The sequence below is a fragment of the Oncorhynchus gorbuscha genome, linkage group LG18, assembly GCF_021184085.1.
Source record: "Oncorhynchus gorbuscha isolate QuinsamMale2020 ecotype Even-year linkage group LG18, OgorEven_v1.0, whole genome shotgun sequence".
NCBI lineage: Eukaryota > Metazoa > Chordata > Actinopteri > Salmoniformes > Salmonidae > Oncorhynchus > Oncorhynchus gorbuscha.
In genome coordinates, this window is record NC_060190.1 from 1,475,662 (window position 1) to 1,494,082 (window position 18,421).

The following is an 18,421-nucleotide window of genomic DNA, read 5'->3' on the forward strand; positions in this document are numbered from 1 at the left end:
TGGCACCATCCCTATGGTGAAACATGGTGGTGGCAGCATCACGTCTGGATGAAACCTGGCACCATCCCCACGGTAAAGCATGGTGGTGGCACCATCCCTATGGTGAAACACGGTGGTGGCACCATCCCTATGGTGAAACATGGTGGTGGCAGCATCACGTCTGGATGAAACCTGGCACCATCCCCACGGTAAAGCATGGTGGTGGCACCATCCCTATGGTGAAGCACGGTGGTGGCACCATCCCTATGGTGAAGCACGGTGGTGGCACCATCCCTATGGTGAAGCACGGTGGTGGCACCATCCCTATGGTGAAGCACGGTGGTGGCACCATCCCTATGGTGAAACACGGTGGTGGCACCATCCCTATGGTAAAGCATGGTGGTGGCAGCATCATGCTGTGGGGATGTTTTTCAGTGGCAGGGACTGGCAGACTAGTCAGGATCGAGGGAAAGATGAACAGAGCAAAGTACAGAGAGATCCATGATGAAAGTCTGCTCAAGACCTCAGACTGGAGTGAAAACAAACAGGTTTTGCGTTGTCAATAAGGGGTATTGTGATGTCATAATGGGGTATTGTGATGTCATAATGGGGTATTGTGATGTCATAATGGGGTATTGTGATGTCATAATGGGGTATTGTGTGAGTAGATTGATGAGGGAAAAAAATGATTAAATCCATTTTAGAACAAGGCTGTAATGTAACAAAATGTGGAAAAAGTGAAGAGGTCTGGATACACCTACAATCCTACATGATACAGAGAACAGACTTCCTCCCATCATAGATCCTTCACCGAGGAGAAACACAGACACACATTTAACCACCTCATATAAAACTACAAAGAAAACATGAGTCGGGTTGTTGTTGATATTATGAATACTATTCCTCATGGTCACATGACAGCTCCAGCAGGTGATGAATTGAAAGAGCATAGTACAGTTGTGAGTCATCCTAGTACGGTACAGTCAACTGAACTCACCCCCAGATTCTCCCGTACTTCTGAAAGCACTCTGTGTCAAAGTTAGCGATGCCCTGTAGAGAGACAGAGAGAGACAGAGAGAGAGAGAGAGAGAGAGAGAGAGAGAGAGAGAGAGAGAGAGAGAGAGAGAGAGAGAGAGAGAGAGAGAGAGAGAGAGAGACAGAGACAGAGACAGAGAGAGAGAGAGAGAGAGAGAGAGAGAGAGAGAGAGAGAGAGAGAGAGAGAGAGTGAGAGAGAGAGAGAGAGAGAGAGAGAGAGAGAGAGAGAGAGAGAGAGAGAGAGAGAGAAAGAGAGAGAGAGAGAGAGAGAGAGAGACTGTCATGTTTTGTCATATATTGTCATGTCTTGTCCTTGTGCTTCCTCTTCTATTCGTTTCCCCCTGCTGGTCTTATTAGGTTCTTTCCCTCTTTCTATCCCTCTCTCTCCCCCTCCCTCTCTCCCTCTCTCGCTCTCTCTCTCTATCATTCCGTTCCTGCTCCCAGCTGTTCCTCATTCTCCTAACTACCTCATTTACTCTTTCAAACCTGTCCCCTATTTTGCCCTCTGATTAGAGTCCCTATTTCTCCCTCTGTTTTCCGCTTCTGTCCTTGTCGGATCCTTGTTTGATGTTTGCTGTTCTGTGTCCTTGTTCTGCCCTGTCGTGTTTTTGCCTTCTTCAGATGCTGCGTGTGAGCAGGTGTCTATGTCAGCTACGGCCTGTGCCTTCCCGAAGCGACCTGCAGTCTGTGGTCGCGTCTCCAGTCGTTCCTCTCTACTGACGAGTGGATTTCAGTTTTCCTGTTTTGTATTTACCTAAGATAAAATCCAGGATTATCGTTTTTGTTTAAGACTGGAATAAAGACTCTGTTTCTGTTAAGTCGCTTTTGGGTCCTCATTCACCAGCATAACAGAAGGATCCGACCAAGAATGGACCCAGCGACTACGGATTCTCTCTACTCTGCTGTTGAGTTCCAGGGAGCGATGATCGGCAGAAACGAGCAGGAATTGTCTGCTGCTCGTCATGCCGTTGAGACCCTGGCCGCTCAGGTCTCCGACCTCTCAGGACAGTTTCAGAGTCTTTGTCTCGTGCCACCAGCTACTTCCTGGTCTTCCGAGTCTCCGGAACCTAGGGTTAATAACCCACCATGTTACTCTGGGCAGCCCACTGAGTGCCGCTCCTTTCTCACCCAGTGTGATATTGTGTTCTCTCTCCAGCCCAACACATACTCAAGAGAGAGAGCTCGGATCGCCTACGTCATATCACTCCTTACTGGACCGCCTCGGGAGTGGGGCACAGCTATCTGGGAGGCAAGGGCTGAGTGTACTAACGAGTATCAGAACTTTAAAGAGGAGATGATACGGGTTTTTGATCGTTCTGTTTTTGGGAAAGAAGCTTCCTGGTCCCTGTCTTCCCTATGTCAAGGTAATCGATCCATAACCTCCAGTAACTGGAACGAGCAGGCGTTGCTCGCTCGTTTTCTGGAGGGACTCCACGCTAAGGTTAAGGATGAGATTCTCTCCCGGGAGGTTCCATCCAGCGTGGATTCTTTGATTGAACTCGCTATTCGCATTGAACGACGGGTAGATCTTCGTCACCGAGCTCATGGAAGAGAGCTCGCGTTAACTGTGTCCCCCCTCTCCCCGACACTACCATCTTTCCCCACTGACTCAGGTGTTGAGCCCATGCAGCTGGGGGGTATTCGCATCTCGACTAAGGAGAGGGAACGGAGAATCACCAACCGCCTCTGTCTCTATTGCGGTTCCGCTGGTCATTTTGTCATTTCATGTCCAGTTAAAGGCCAGAGCTCATCAGTAAGCGGAGGGCGACTGATAAGCGCTACTACTCTGTCCTCTCCGTCAAGTACCTGTACTACCTTGCCGGTCCATCTACGCTGGACCGGATCGGCAGCTTCCTGCAGTGCATTAATAGACTCTGGGGCGGAGGGCTGTTTTATGGACGAAGCCTGGGCTCGGGAACATGACATTCCTCTCAGACAGTTAGGGGGAGCCCACGGTCATGTTCGCCTTGGATGGTAGTCCTCTCCCCAGTATATTATGTGAAACACTACCTTTAACCCTCACAGTATCTGGTAACCATAGTGAGACCATTTCTTTTTTGATTTTTCATTCACCTTTTACACCTGTTGTTTTTGGTCATCCCTGGCTAGTGTGTCATAATCCTTCTTTTGATTGGTCTAGTAATTCTATCCTTTCCTGGAACGTTTCTTGTCATGTGAAATGTTTAATGTCTGCTATTCCTCCTGTTTCTTCTGCTCCCTCTTCACAGGAGGAACCTGGTGATTTGACAGGAGGGCTGGAGGGATATCATGATCTGCGCACGGTCTTCAGTCGGTCTAGAGCCACCTCCCTTCCTCCTCACTGGTCGTATGATTGTTGTACTGATCTCCTCAAGAAGCGTTTTGCATCCGCTCCTATCCTTGTTGCACCTGACGTCACTAAACAGTTCATTGTCGAGGTAGACGCGTCGGGGGTGGGCGTGGGAGCCATTCTGTCCCAGCGCTCCCATACTGACGATGGGGTCCACCCTTGCGCGTATTTTTCTCATCGCCTGTCGCCGTCGGAACGTAACTATGATGTGGCTAACCGCGAACTGCTCGCCATCCGTTTAGCCCTAGGCGAATGGCGACAGTGGTTGGAGGGGGCGACCGTTGCTTTTGTCGTTTGGACTGACCAAAAGAACCTTGAGTACATCCGTTCTGCCAAACGACTCAATGCGCGTCAAGCTCGTTGGGCGTTGTTTTTCGCTCGTTTCGAGTTCGTGATTTCTTATCTCCTGGGTACTAAGAACACCAAGCCTGATGCTTTATTCCGTCTTTTCAGTTCTTCTGTAGCGTCTACCGACCCCGAGGGGATTCTCCCTGAGGGGCGTGTTGTCGGGTTGAATGTCTGGGGAATTGAGAGACAGGTCAAGCAAGCACTCACTCACACTCCGTCGCCGCGCGCTTGTCCTAGTAACCTTCTTTTCGTTCCTGTCTCTACTCGTCTGGCTGTTCTTCAGTGGGCTCACTCTGCCAAGTTAGCTGGCCACCCCGGCGTTCGGGGTACGCTTGCTTCTATTCGCCAGCGGTTTTGGTGGCCTACTCAGGAGCGTGACACGCGCCGTTTCGTGGCTGCTTGTTCGGACTGCGCGCAGAATAAGTCCGGTAACTTTTTTTCTGCTTCTGCTCCTGGCCTTGCTGGGTCTCAGTCTGTCCCCAGCCACCGCATCTCTCCTGCCCTTGCTGTGTCTCAGTCTGTCCCCTGCCACCGCGTCTCTCCTGGTCCTGCTCCTGCACTTGCTGTGTCTCAGTCTGTCCACAGCCACCGCCTCTCTCCTGTTCCTGGTCTTAGCCTTGCTGTGTCTCAGTCTGTCCCTAGTTGTTACTCTCCTGGCCTGTTTGGTCCTGATTGCTCTAACGCTTACAGTTCTCTACCCGTGTCTCATTTTTATAAGAGTAATAGCCCTAGATTCCCTCTTCATCGTCTTCCGTTACGGTCCTGAGGAGAGGAGTTGGGTTCTTTCTCGGGACGTGCTGGACCGTTTGTTGATCAATGATTTCCTCCGTTGCCGCCAGGGTTCCTCCTCGAGTGCGCCAGGAGGCGCTCGGTGAGTGGGGGGGTACTGTCATGTTTTGTCATATATTGTCATGTCTTGTCCTTGTGCTTCCTCTTCTATTCGTTTCCCCCTGCTGGTCTTATTAGGTTCTTTCCCTCTTTCTATCCCTCTCTCTCCCCCTCCCTCTCTCCCTCTCTCGCTCTCTCTCTCTATCGTTCCGTTCCTGCTCCCAGCTGTTCCTCATTCTCCTAACTACCTCATTTACTCTTTCACACCTGTCCCCTATTTTGCCCTCTGATTAGAGTCCCTATTTCTCCCTCTGTTTTCCGCTTCTGTCCTTGTCGGATCCTTGTTTGATGTTTGCTGTTCTGTGTCCTTGTTCCGCCCTGTCTTGTTTTTTGCCTTCAGATGCTGCGTGTGAGCAGGTGTCTATGTCAGCTACGGCCTGTGCCTTCCCGGCGACCTGCAGTCTGTGGTCGCGTCTCCAGTCGTTCCTCTCTACTGACGAGTGGATTTCAGTTTTCCTGTTTTGTATTTACCTAAGATAATATCCAGGATTATCATTTTTGTTTAAGACTGGAATAAAGACTCTGTTTCTGTTAAGTCGCTTTTGGGTCCTCATTCACCAGCATAACAGAGACAGAGACAGAGACAGAGAGAGAGAGAGAGAGAGAGAGAGAGAGAGAGAGAGAGAGAGAGAGAGAGAGAGAGAGAGAGAGAGAGAGAGAGAGAGAGAGAGAGAGAGAGAGAGAGAGAGAGAGGAGAGGGAGAGGGAGAGGGAGATAGATAGATAGATAGATAGATAGATAGATAGATAGATAGATAGATAGATAGATAGATAGATAGATAGATAGAGAGAGACAGAGAGATAGAGAGAGCAGAGAGAGAGAGAGAGAGAGAGAGAGTGAGAGAAAATAGCTGATTCATGCCCTAGGAGGTCATGTAGGTGTGTCCTACAGCTGAACAGGTGAGGGTTGTGGAGGGTTTGTTATTTTATATGGTCCCCAGGGTCAATAATACAACTTCTAGACTGATCATGTCTCATATTACCTTTATCTATTGTTCAAACAACAAAAAGGCTAGTCCTCTTTTTCCTTCTCAATGTATTGTATTACATAGGAGAACAATAAGAGATGTTTATTCTGAATGTGTACTAACCTTTCTATACCCCATCGTTGTGCCAAAGTAAGGTAGGGGTTTGGGACCAGGATACCCATCTTAGTGAATACACCATAGGGCCAGTACCCGTATACACACACACACACATCTTAGTGAATACACCATAGGGCACACACACACACACACACACACACACACACACACACACACACACACACACACACACACACACACACACACACACACACACACACACACACACACACACACACACACACACACACACACACACACACACACACACACACGGTAAATAGTAAAATGTTCTAGAGAAGTTATATTAAGTATAAGTATCCTTGTATATAACCATGTTATTCTCTGTATATAGCCATGTTATTCTGTATATAGCCATGTTATAGACATCTGTATATAGACATGTTATGTTATTCTGTATATAGCCATGTTACTCTGTATATAGCCATGTTACTCTGTATATAGCCATGTTATTCTGTATATAGCCATGTTATTCTGTATATAGCCATGTTACTCTGTATATAGCCATGTTACTCTGTATATAGCCATGTTATTCTGTATATAGCCATGTTATTCTGTATATAGCCATGTTACTCTGTATATAGCCATGTTATTCTGTATATAGCCATGTTATTCTGTATATAGCCATGTTATTCTGTATATAGCCATGTTATTCTGTATATAGCCATGTTATTCTGTATATAGCCATGTTACTCTGTATATAGCCATGTTATTCTGTATATAGCCATGTTACTCTGTATATAGCCATGTTATTCTGTATATAGACATGTATATATAGCCATGTTATTCTGTATATATATTCTGTATATAGCCATGTTATTCTGTATATAGCCATGTTATTCTGTATATAGCCATGTTATTCTGTATATAGCCATGTTATTCTGTATATAGCCATGTTATTCTGTATATAGCCATGTTATTCTGTATATAGCCATGTTATTCTGTATATAGCCATGTTATTCTGTATATAGCCATGTTATTCTGTATATAACCATGTTATTCTGTATATAACCATGTTATTCTGTATATAGACATGTTATTCTGTATATAGCCATGTTATTCTGTATATAGCTGTTATATATAGCCATGTTATTCTGTATATAGACATGTTATTCTGTATATAGCCATGTTATTCTGTATATAGCCATGTTATCTGTATATAGCCATGTTATTCTGTATATAGCCATGTTATTCTGTATATAGACATGTTATTCTGTATATAGCCATGTTATTCTGTATATAGCCATGTTATTCTGTATATAGCCATGTTATTCTGTATATAGCCATGTTATTCTGTATATAGCCATGTTATTCTGTATATAGCCATGTTATTCTGTATATAACCATGTTATTCTGTATATAGACATGTTATTCTGTATATAGACATGTTATTCTGTATATAGCCATGTTATTCTGTATATAGCCATGTTATTCTGTATATAGCCATGTTATTCTGTATATAGCCATGTTATTCTGTATATAGCCATGTTATTCTGTATATAGCCATGTTACTCTGTATATAGCCATGTTATTCTGTATATAGCCATGTTATTCTGTATATAGCCATGTTATTCTGTATATAGACATGTTATTCTGTATATAACCATGTTATTCTGTATATAGCCATGTTATTCTGTATATAGCCATGTTATTCTGTATATAGACATGTTATTCTGTATATAGCCATGTTACTCTGTATATAGCCATGTTATTCTGTATATAGCCATATTATTATGTATATAACCATGTTATTCTGTATATAGCCATGTTATTCGGTATATAGCCATGTTATTCGGTATATAGCCATGTTATTCTGTATATAGCCATATTATTATGTATATAGCCATGTTATTCTGTATATAGCCATGTTATTCTGTATATAGCCATGTTATTCTGTATATAGACATGTTATTCTGTATATAGCCATGTTATTCTGTATATAGACATGTTATTCGGTATATAGCCATGTTATTCTGTATATAGACATGTTATTCTGTATATAGCCATGTTATTCTGTATATAGCCATGTTATTCTGTATATAGCCATGTTATTCTGTATATAGCCATGTTATTCTGTATATAGCCATGTTATTCTGTATATAGCCATGTTATTCTGTATATAGCCATGTTATTCTGTATATAGACATGTTATTCGGTATATAGCCATGTTATTCGTATATAGCCATGTTATTCTGTATATAGACATGTTATTCTGTATATAGCCATGTTATTCTGTATATAGCCATGTTATTCTGTATATAGCCATGTTATTCTGTATATAGACATGTTACTCTGTATATAGCCATGTTATTCTGTATATAGCCATGTTATTCTGTATATAGACATGTTACTGTTTATAGCCATGTTATTCTGCCATGTTATTCTGTATATAGCCATGTTACTCTGTATATAGCCATGTTATTCTGTATATAGCCATGTTATTCTGTATATAGCCATGTTATTCTGTATATAGCCATGTTACTCTGTATATAGCCATGTTATTCGGTATATAGCCATGTTATTCTGTATATAGCCATGTTATTCTGTATATAGCCATGTTATTCTGTATATAGCCATGTTATTCTGTATATAGCCATGTTATTCCATGTGTTATTCTGTATATATTCTGTATATAGCCATGTTATTCTGTATATAGCCATGTTATTCTGTATATAGACATGTTATTCTCTGTATATAGCCATGTTATTCTGTATATAGCCATGTTATTCTGTATATAGCCATGTTATTCTGTATATAGCCATGTTATTCTGTATATAGCCATGTTACTCTGTATATAGCCATGTTATTCTGTATATAGCCATGTTATTCTGTATATAGCCATGTTATTCTGTATATAGCCATGTTATTCGGTATATAGCCATGTTATTCTGTATATAGCCATGTTATTCTGTATATAGCCATGTTACTCTGTATATAGACATGTTATTCTGTATATAGCCATGTATATATAGCCATGTTATTCTGTATATAGACATGTTATTCTGTATATAGCCATGTTATTCTGTATATAGACATGTTATTCTGTATATAGCCATGTTATTCTGTATATAGCCATGTTATTCTGTATATAGACATGTTATTCGGTATATAGCCATGTTATTCTGTATATAGCCATGTTATTCTGTATATAGCCATGTTATTCTGTATATAGCCATGTTATTCTGTATATAGCTATGTTATTCTGTATATAGCCATGTTATTCTGTATATAGCCATGTTATTCTGTATATAGCCATGTTATTCTGTATATAGACATGTTATTCTGTATATAGCCATGTTATTCTGTATATAGCCATGTTATTCTGTATATAGCCATGTTATTCTGTATATAGCCATGTTATTCTGTATATAGCCATGTTATTCTGTATATAGCCATGTTACTCTGTATATAGCCATGTTATTCTGTATATAGCCATGTTATTCTGTATATAGACATGTTATTCTGTATATAGCCATGTTATTCTGTATATAGCCATGTTATTCTGTATATAGCCATGTTATTCTGTATATAGCCATGTTATTCTGTATATAGCTATGTTATTCTGTATATAGCCATGTTATTCGGTATATAGCCATGTTATTCTGTATATAGCCATGTTATTCTGTATATAGCCATGTTATTCTGTATATAGCCATGTTATTCTGTATATAGCCATGTTATTCTGTATATAGCCATGTTACTCTGTATATAGCCATGTTATTCTGTATATAGCCATGTTATTCTGTATATAGCCATGTTATTCTGTATATAGACATGTTATTCTGTATATAACCATGTTATTCTGTATATAGCCATGTTATTCTGTATATAGCCATGTTATTCGGTATATAGCCATGTTATTCTGTATATAGCCATGTTATTCTGTATATAGCCATGTTATTCTGTATATAGCCATGTTATTCTGTATATAGCCATGTTATTCTGTATATAGCCATGTTATTCTGTATATAGCCATGTTATTCTGTATATAGCCATGTTATTCGGTATATAGCCATGTTATTCTGTATATAGACATGTTACTCTGTTTATAGACATGTTATTCGGTATATAGCCATGTTATTCTGTATATAGCCATGTTATTCTGTATATAGCCATGTTATTCTGTATATAGCCATGTTATTCGGTATATAGCCATGTTATTCTGTATATAGCCATGTTATTCTGTATATAGACATGTTACTCTGTTTATAGCCATGTTATTCTGTATATAGCCATGTTATTCTGTATATAGACATGTTACTCTGTTTATAGCCATGTTATTCGGTATATAGCCATGTTATTCTGTATATAGCCATGTTACTCTGTATATAGCCATGTTACTCTGTATATAGCCATGTTATTCTGTATATAGCCATGTTATTCTGTATATAGCCATGTTACTCTGTATATAGCCATGTTATTCTGTATATAGCCATGTTATTCTGTATATAGCCATGTTATTCTGTATATAGCCATGTTATTCTGTATATAGCCATGTTACTCTGTATATAGCCATGTTATTCTGTATATAGCCATGTTATTCTGTATATAGCCATGTTATTCTGTATATAGCCATGTTATTCTGTATATAGCCATGTTATTCTGTATATAGCCATGTTATTCTGTATATAGCCATGTTATTCTGTATATAGACATGTTACTCTGTTTATAGCCATGTTATTCTGTATATAGCCATGTTATTCTGTATATAGACATGTTACTCTGTTTATAGCCATGTTATTCTGTATATAGCCATGTTATTCTGTATATAGCCATGTTACTCTGTATATAGCCATGTTATTCGGTATATAGCCATGTTATTCTGTATATAGCCATGTTATTCTGTATATAGACATGTTATTCGGTATATAGCCATGTTATTCTGTATATAGCCATGTTATTCTGTATATAGACATGTTATTCTGTATATAGCCATGTTATTCTGTATATAGCCATGTTATTCGGTATATAGCCATGTTATTCTGTATATAGACATGTTACTCTGTTTATAGCCATGTTATTCTGTATATAGCCATGTTATTCTGTATATAGACATGTTATCTGTTTATAGCCATGTTATTCGGTATATAGCCATGTTATTCTGTATATAGCCATGTTATTCTGTATATAGCCATGTTATTCTGTATATAGCCATGTTATTCTGTATATAGACATGTTATTCTGTATATAGCCATGTTATTCTGTATATAGCCATGTTATTCTGTATATAGCCATGTTATTCTGTATATAGCCATGTTACTCTGTATATAGCCATGTTACTTCTGTATATAGCCATGTTATTCGGTATATAGCCATGTTATTCTGTATATAGCCATGTTATTCTGTATATAGCCATGTTATTCTGTATATAGCCATGTTATTCTGTATATAGCCATGTTATTCTGTATATAGACATGTTATTCTGTATATAGCCATGTTATTCTGTATATAGCCATGTTATTCTGTATATAGCCATGTTATTCTGTATATAGACATGTTACCCATGTTATTCTGTATATAGCCATGTTATTCATATAGACATGTTACTCTGTATATAGCCATGTTATTCTGTATATAGCCATGTTATTCTGTATATAGCCATGTTACTCTGTATATAGCCATGTTACTCTGTATATAGCCATGTTATTCTGGTATATAGCCATGTTATTCTGTATATAGCCATGTTACTCTGTATATAGCCATGTTATTCTGTATATAGCCATGTTATTCTGTATATAGCCATGTTATTCTGTATATAGCCATGTTATTCTGTATATAGCCATGTTACTTGTATATAGCCATGTTATTCTGTATATAGCCATGTTATTCTGTATATAGCCATGTTATTCTGTATATAGCCATGTTATTCTGTATATAGCCATGTTATTCTGTATATAGCCATGTTATTCTGTATATAGCCATGTTATTCTGTATATAGACATGTTACTCTGTTTATAGCCATGTTATTCTGGTATATAGCCATGTTATTCTGTATATAGACATGTTACTCTGTTTATAGCCATGTTATTCTGTATATAGCCATGTTATTCTGTATATAGCCATGTTACTCTGTTTATAGCCATGTTATTCGGTATATAGCCATGTTATTCTGTATATAGCCATGTTATTCTGTATATAGACATGTTATTCTGTATATAGCCATGTTATTCTGTATATAGCCATGTTATTCTGTATATAGACATGTTATTCTGTATATAGCCATGTTATTCTGTATATAGCCATGTTATTCTGTATATAGCCATGTTATTCTGTATATAGACATGTTACTCTGTTTATAGCCATGTTATTCTGTATATAGCCATGTTATTCTGTATATAGACATGTTACTCTGTATATAGCCATGTTATTCCTTATATAGCCATGTTATTCATATAGCCATGTTATTCTGTATATAGCCATGTTATTCTGTATATAGCCATGTTATTCTGTATATAGCCATGTTATTCGGTATATAGCCATGTTACTCTGTATATAGACATGTTATTCTGTATATAGCCATGTTACTCTGTATATAGCCATGTTATTCTGTATATAGACATGTTATTCTGTATATAGACATGTTATTCTGTATATAGACATGTTATTCTGTATATAGCCATGTTATTCGGTATATAGCCATGTTATTCTGTATATAGACATGTTATTCGGTATATAGCCATGTTATTCTGTATATAGCCATGTTATTCTGTATATAGCCATGTTATTCTGTATATAGCCATGTTATTCTGTATATAGCTATGTTATTCTGTATATAGCCATGTTATTCTGTATATAACCATGTTATTCTGTATATAGCCATGTTATTCTGTATATAGACATGTTATTCGGTATATAGCCATGTTATTCTGTATATAGCCATGTTATTCGGTATATAGCCATGTTATTCTGTATATAGACATGTTACTCTGTTTATAGCCATGTTATTCGGTATATAGCCATGTTATTCTGTATATAGCCATGTTACTCTGTATATAGCCATGTTATTCTCTATAGCCATGTTATTCGGTATATAGCCATGTTATTCTGTATATAGACATGTTATTCGGTATATAGCCATGTTATTCGGTATATAGCCATGTTATTCTGTATATAGACATGTTATTCGGTATATAGCCATGTTATTCGGTATATAGCCATGTTATTCGGTATATAGCCATGTTATTCTGTATATAGACATGTTACTCTGTTTATAGCCATGTTATTCGGTATATAGCCATGTTATTCTGTATATAGACATGTTACTCTGTTTATAGCCATGTTATTCGGTATATAGCCATGTTATTCTGTATATAGCCATGTTACTCTGTATATAGCCATGTTACTCTGTATATAGCCATGTTATTCGGTATATAGCCATGTTATTCTGTATATAGCCATGTTACTCTGTATATAGCCATGTTATTCGGTATATAGCCATGTTATTCTGTATATAGCCATGTTACTCTGTATATAGCCATGTTACTCTGTATATAGCCATGTTACTCTGGATATAGCCATGTTACTCTGTATATAGCCATGTTACTCTGTATATAGCCATGTTACTCTGTATATAGCCATGTTACTCTGTATATAGCCATGTTACTCTGTATATAGCCATGTTACTCTGTATATAGCCATGTTACTCTGTATATAGCCATGTTACTCTGTATATAGCCATGTTATTCTGTATATAGCCATGTTACTCGGTATATAGCCATGTTATTTGGTATATAGCCATGTTATTCGGTATATAGCCATGTTATTCTGTATATAGACATGTTATTCGGTATATAGCCATGTTATTCGGTATATAGCCATGTTATTCTGTATATAGACATGTTATTCGGTATATAGCCATGTTATTCGGTATATAGCCATGTTATTCGGTATATAGCCATGTTATTCTGTATATAGACATGTTACTCTGTTTATAGCCATGTTATTCGGTATATAGCCATGTTATTCTGTATATAGACATGTTACTCTGTTTATAGCCATGTTATTCGGTATATAGCCATGTTATTCTGTATATAGCCATGTTACTCTGTATATAGCCATGTTACTCTGTATATAGCCATGTTATTCGGTATATAGCCATGTTATTCTGTATATAGCCATGTTACTCTGTATATAGCCATGTTATTCGGTATATAGCCATGATATTCTGTATATAGCCATGTTACTCTGTATATAGCCATGTTACTCTGTTTATAGCCATGTTATTCGGTATATAGCCATGTTATTCGGTATATAGCCATGTTATTCTGTATATAGCCATGTTATTCGGTATATAGCCATGTTATTCTGTATATAGCCATGTTACTCTGTATATAGCCATGTTACTCTGTATATAGCCATGTTACTCTGTTATAGCCATGTTACTCTGTATATAGCCATGTTATTCAGTATATAGCCATGTTATTCTGTATATAGCCATGTTACTCTGTATATAGCCATGTTACTCTGTATATAGCCATGTTATTCGGTATATAGCCATGTTATTCTGTATATAGACATGTTACTCTGTTTATAGCCATGTTATTCGGTATATAGCCATGTTATTCTGTATATAGACATGTTACTCTGTTTATAGCCATGTTATTCGGTATATAGCCATGTTATTCTGTATATAGCCATGTTACTCTGTATATAGCCATGTTACTCTGTATATAGCCATGTTATTCGGTATATAGCCATGTTATTCTGTATATAGCCATGTTACTCTGTATATAGCCATGTTACTCTGTATATAGCCATGTTACTCTGTATATAGCCATGTTATTCGGTATATAGCCATGTTATTCTGTATATAGCCATGTTACTCTGTATATAGCCATGTTACTCTGTATATAGCCATGTTATTCTGTATATAGCCATGTTACTCTGTATATAGCCATGTTACTCTGTATATAGCCATGTTACTCTGTATATAGCCATGTTATTCTATATAGCCATGTTATTCTGTATATAGCCATGTTACTCTGTATATAGCCATGTTACTCTGTATATAGCCATGTTACTCTGTATATAGCCATGTTACTCTGTATATAGCCATGTTACTCTGTATATAGCCATGTTACTCTGTATATAGCCATGTTACTCTGTATATAGCCATGTTACTCTGTTTATAGCCATGTTATTCGGTATATAGCCATGTTATTCGGTATATAGCCATGTTATTCTGTATATAGCCATGTTATTCTGTATATAGCCATGTTATTCGGTATATAGCCATGTTACTCTGTATATAGCCATGTTACTCTGTATATAGCCATGTTACTCTGTATATAGCCATGTTACTCTGTATATAGCCATGTTATTCGGTATATAGCCATGTTATTCTGTATATAGCCATGTTACTCTGTATATAGCCATGTTACTCTGTATATAGCCATGTTACTCTGTATATAGCCATGTTACTCTGTATATAGCCATGTTACTCTGTATATAGCCATGTTACTCTGTATATAGCCATGTTACTCTGTATATAGCCATGTTACTCTGTATATAGCCATGTTACTCTGTATATAGCCATGTCACTCTGTATATAGCCATGTTACTCTGTATATAGCCATGTTATTCGGTATATAGCCATGTTATTCTGTATATAGCCATGTTATTCTGTATATAGCCATGTTATTCTGTATATAGCCATGTTATTCGGTATATAGCCATGTTACTCTGTATATAGCCATGTTACTCTGTATATAGCCATGTTACTCTGTATATAGCCATGTTACTCTGTATATAGCCATGTTATTCGGTATATAGCCATGTTATTCTGTATATAGCCATGTTATTATGTATATTGCCATGTTATTCGGTATATAGCCATGTTATTCTGTTTATCAAATCAAATCAAATCAAATCAAATCAAATTTATTTATATAGCCCTTCGTACATCAGCTGATATCTCAAAGTGCTGTACAGAAACCCAGCCTAAAACCCCAAACAGCAAACAATGCAGGTGTAAAAGCACGGTGGCTAGGAAAAACTCCCTAGAAAGGCCAAAACCTAGGAAGAAACCTAGAGAGGAACCGGGCTATGTGGGGTGGCAGTCCTCTTTCTGTGCCGGGTAGAGATTATAACAGAAAATGACCAAGATGTTCAAATGTTCATAAATGACCAGCATGGTCAAATAATAATAAGGCAGAACAGTTGAAACTGGAGCAGCAGCACAGTCAGGTGGACTACAGCAAGGAGCCATCATGTCAGGTAGTCCTGGGGCACGGTCCTAGGGCTCAGGTCCTCCGAGAGAGAGAAAGAAAGAGAGAATTAGAGAGAGCATATGTGGGGTGGCCAGTTCTTCTGGCTGTGCCGGGTGGAGATTATAACAGAACGTGGCCAAGATGTTCAAATGTTCATAAATGACCAGCATGGTTGAATAATAGTAAGGCAGAACAGTTGAAACTGGAGCAGGAGCATGGCCAGGTGGACTGGGGACAGCATCCTCATGTCAGGTAGTCCTGGGACATGGTCCTAGGGCCCAGGCCAGTTGAAACTGGAGCAGCAGCATGGCCAGGTGGACTGGGGACAGCAAGGAGTCATCATGTCAGGTAGTCCTGGGGCATGGTTCTAGGGCTCAGGTCCTCCGAGAGAGAGAAAGAAGGAGAGAAGGAGAGAATTAGAGAACGCACACTTAGATTTATTCACAGGACACCGAATAGGACAGGAGAAGTACTCCAGATAAACAAACTGACCCTAGCCCCCCGACACATAAACTACTGCAGCATAAATACTGGAGGCTGAGACAGGAGGGGTCAGCCATGTTATTCTGTATATAGCCATGTTATTCTGTATATAGCCATGTTACTCTGTGTATAGCCATTTTACCATTGTGACACAGCCTGATCTGTTTCAGACATTGAGCATTTTCCAGAACAGTTATGATACATTGTAGGTAAAGAACCTGTAAGTAAGCATTTCACTGTTAGTCTACATCGGTTAATATTGATCCTTTTCCAGAACATTTGTGGTCTTTATACATTTCAGGAAGGTCCGCAAGATGAGTGCCCTCTTTATGTGGGTTTGGGTCATCAGACACCATTAGACCTGCACCTGTCTGGGGAGTGGACATGGCCTCTTTATTTTGGTAGCAGTGGTATGGTCTAATATATACTGTTGCTATGGTTACACCTCTTGGGATTTTATCAGAACATGGGTGTTCCTTTCAGAGGAGTTAGCAGGATGACATGTATTGGTTATTTCTATGGACTGTTGCTATGGTCCTAGTCTGTATTGTTGAACTATTGCTGTGGCTCTAAAGTTTTCATGCCCTAAAGTGAAACCAAACTAAACTTAGTGCAAGGCAATAAGATAACGGTGGTTAAATGCCAGAGGTGATGAGTCATTTAGAGGAGTTACTATGGGTCCTTCCATAGGAAGGAGGACAGCTGTATAAGAAGTGTTTTGCCAAGACTGGAAAAGTTCAATGAACCAGCTCAGGCTTTTATTATGTCGTAATACAAGTCTATTTGAACTCACAGGCTCTGGTATTTGTGAAAAATAATTGACTGATTATTTCCACGAGATAAACTATGATGCATGTGACAAATAACATTTGATTTGATGTATGTCCTTACACTACAATGAGGGTGATGAGGAGGGCCAGGAGGGTCCAGGTCTCGGCGGAGAAGTATGGCAGAAAACTCATCATCTTTTCCTCCGGTTCGCCTCCCTGCTGCTTCCGAAAACAAAGGCTCCGTTTCCTCTCGGGTTCGTTCACTTCTCCGATGTCGACTACCGACCGCTGCTCTTCTCCGAGCTTTGTTTGAGACCGTACAGGTTGCAAGTGATTATTATATCCTGTCGGAAAAGCACCTGTGTGATGCTAGCTAGAGTTAGGTTGAGCAACAATGGAATTTGCGTTTTGCCTTCAAAATAAGAGTCCAATATTGAAACGGATGCAAACAGATACAAATCATGTAATAATGCCATATCTGGATTAGATAATGCTGAACAAGGTTGGAATGTTGTTATATGAATTAAACCAAAGATAATAAGTAGTTCATTTGACAAACAAAAAATAGTTGAAGTCCCAATGTGGCTTTATTAGAATTGCATTGATGCAGACCTCTATTGCACTGTACAGCATTACCTATGTGTCTTGGGTCCATGAAATGTGAAGAGTTTTCACAAATAATTGTGCAGGACTTTAACTGTAGGAAATCACCTCACAAGTACATAGGGAAGAATGTACATTAAAATATGAATGGTCAATAGGCACTATAGGCTGAACTGGGAGGAAATCACCTCATGATGCAGTAATGGTAGATAGTAGCTCTATGTGAACTTTGCTCTATGTGAACTTTGCTCTATTCTCTACACTGTGTTTATGAATGCAGAAAGTACAAGAGCTGTAAAATGTGGAAAGTTGATTCATATTTTGTAATGGGACCTGGGTTGTGTATTTACATGCAACGGCCACACGGGGGCGGTATTGGGATCTGAAAAGAAACGTTTGTGGATGACCAAGGTCGTAACACTACAATTAGGCCGAGCTGAATGAAATTATAAATACAACATGTCTTGATAAATAACACAAATCAATCTATATAGATTGTTCTCATGTATATTTCTGTGTGTTTGTGTCTTAAGTTTTGTCTTATGAATGTTACTAAATACACAGACGACCTTGTTCATTAGCGTGATGATTTTATTGGTTTGTGATGATTAAAGTTAAAACCAAGCAGCTGCAGGGATCATCTCAACAGACAGTAAAGATTCTATTTTGGAA

The 18,421-nt window shown here is 38.7% G+C and overlaps 1 pseudogene; it reads right to left on the reverse strand.

The window, feature by feature from the left end:
- Positions 1–17,507, reverse strand: part of LOC124002816 — a 48,070-nt pseudogene extending 30,563 nt beyond the window's left edge.
- Positions 17,508–18,421: the final 914 nt, after the last annotated feature.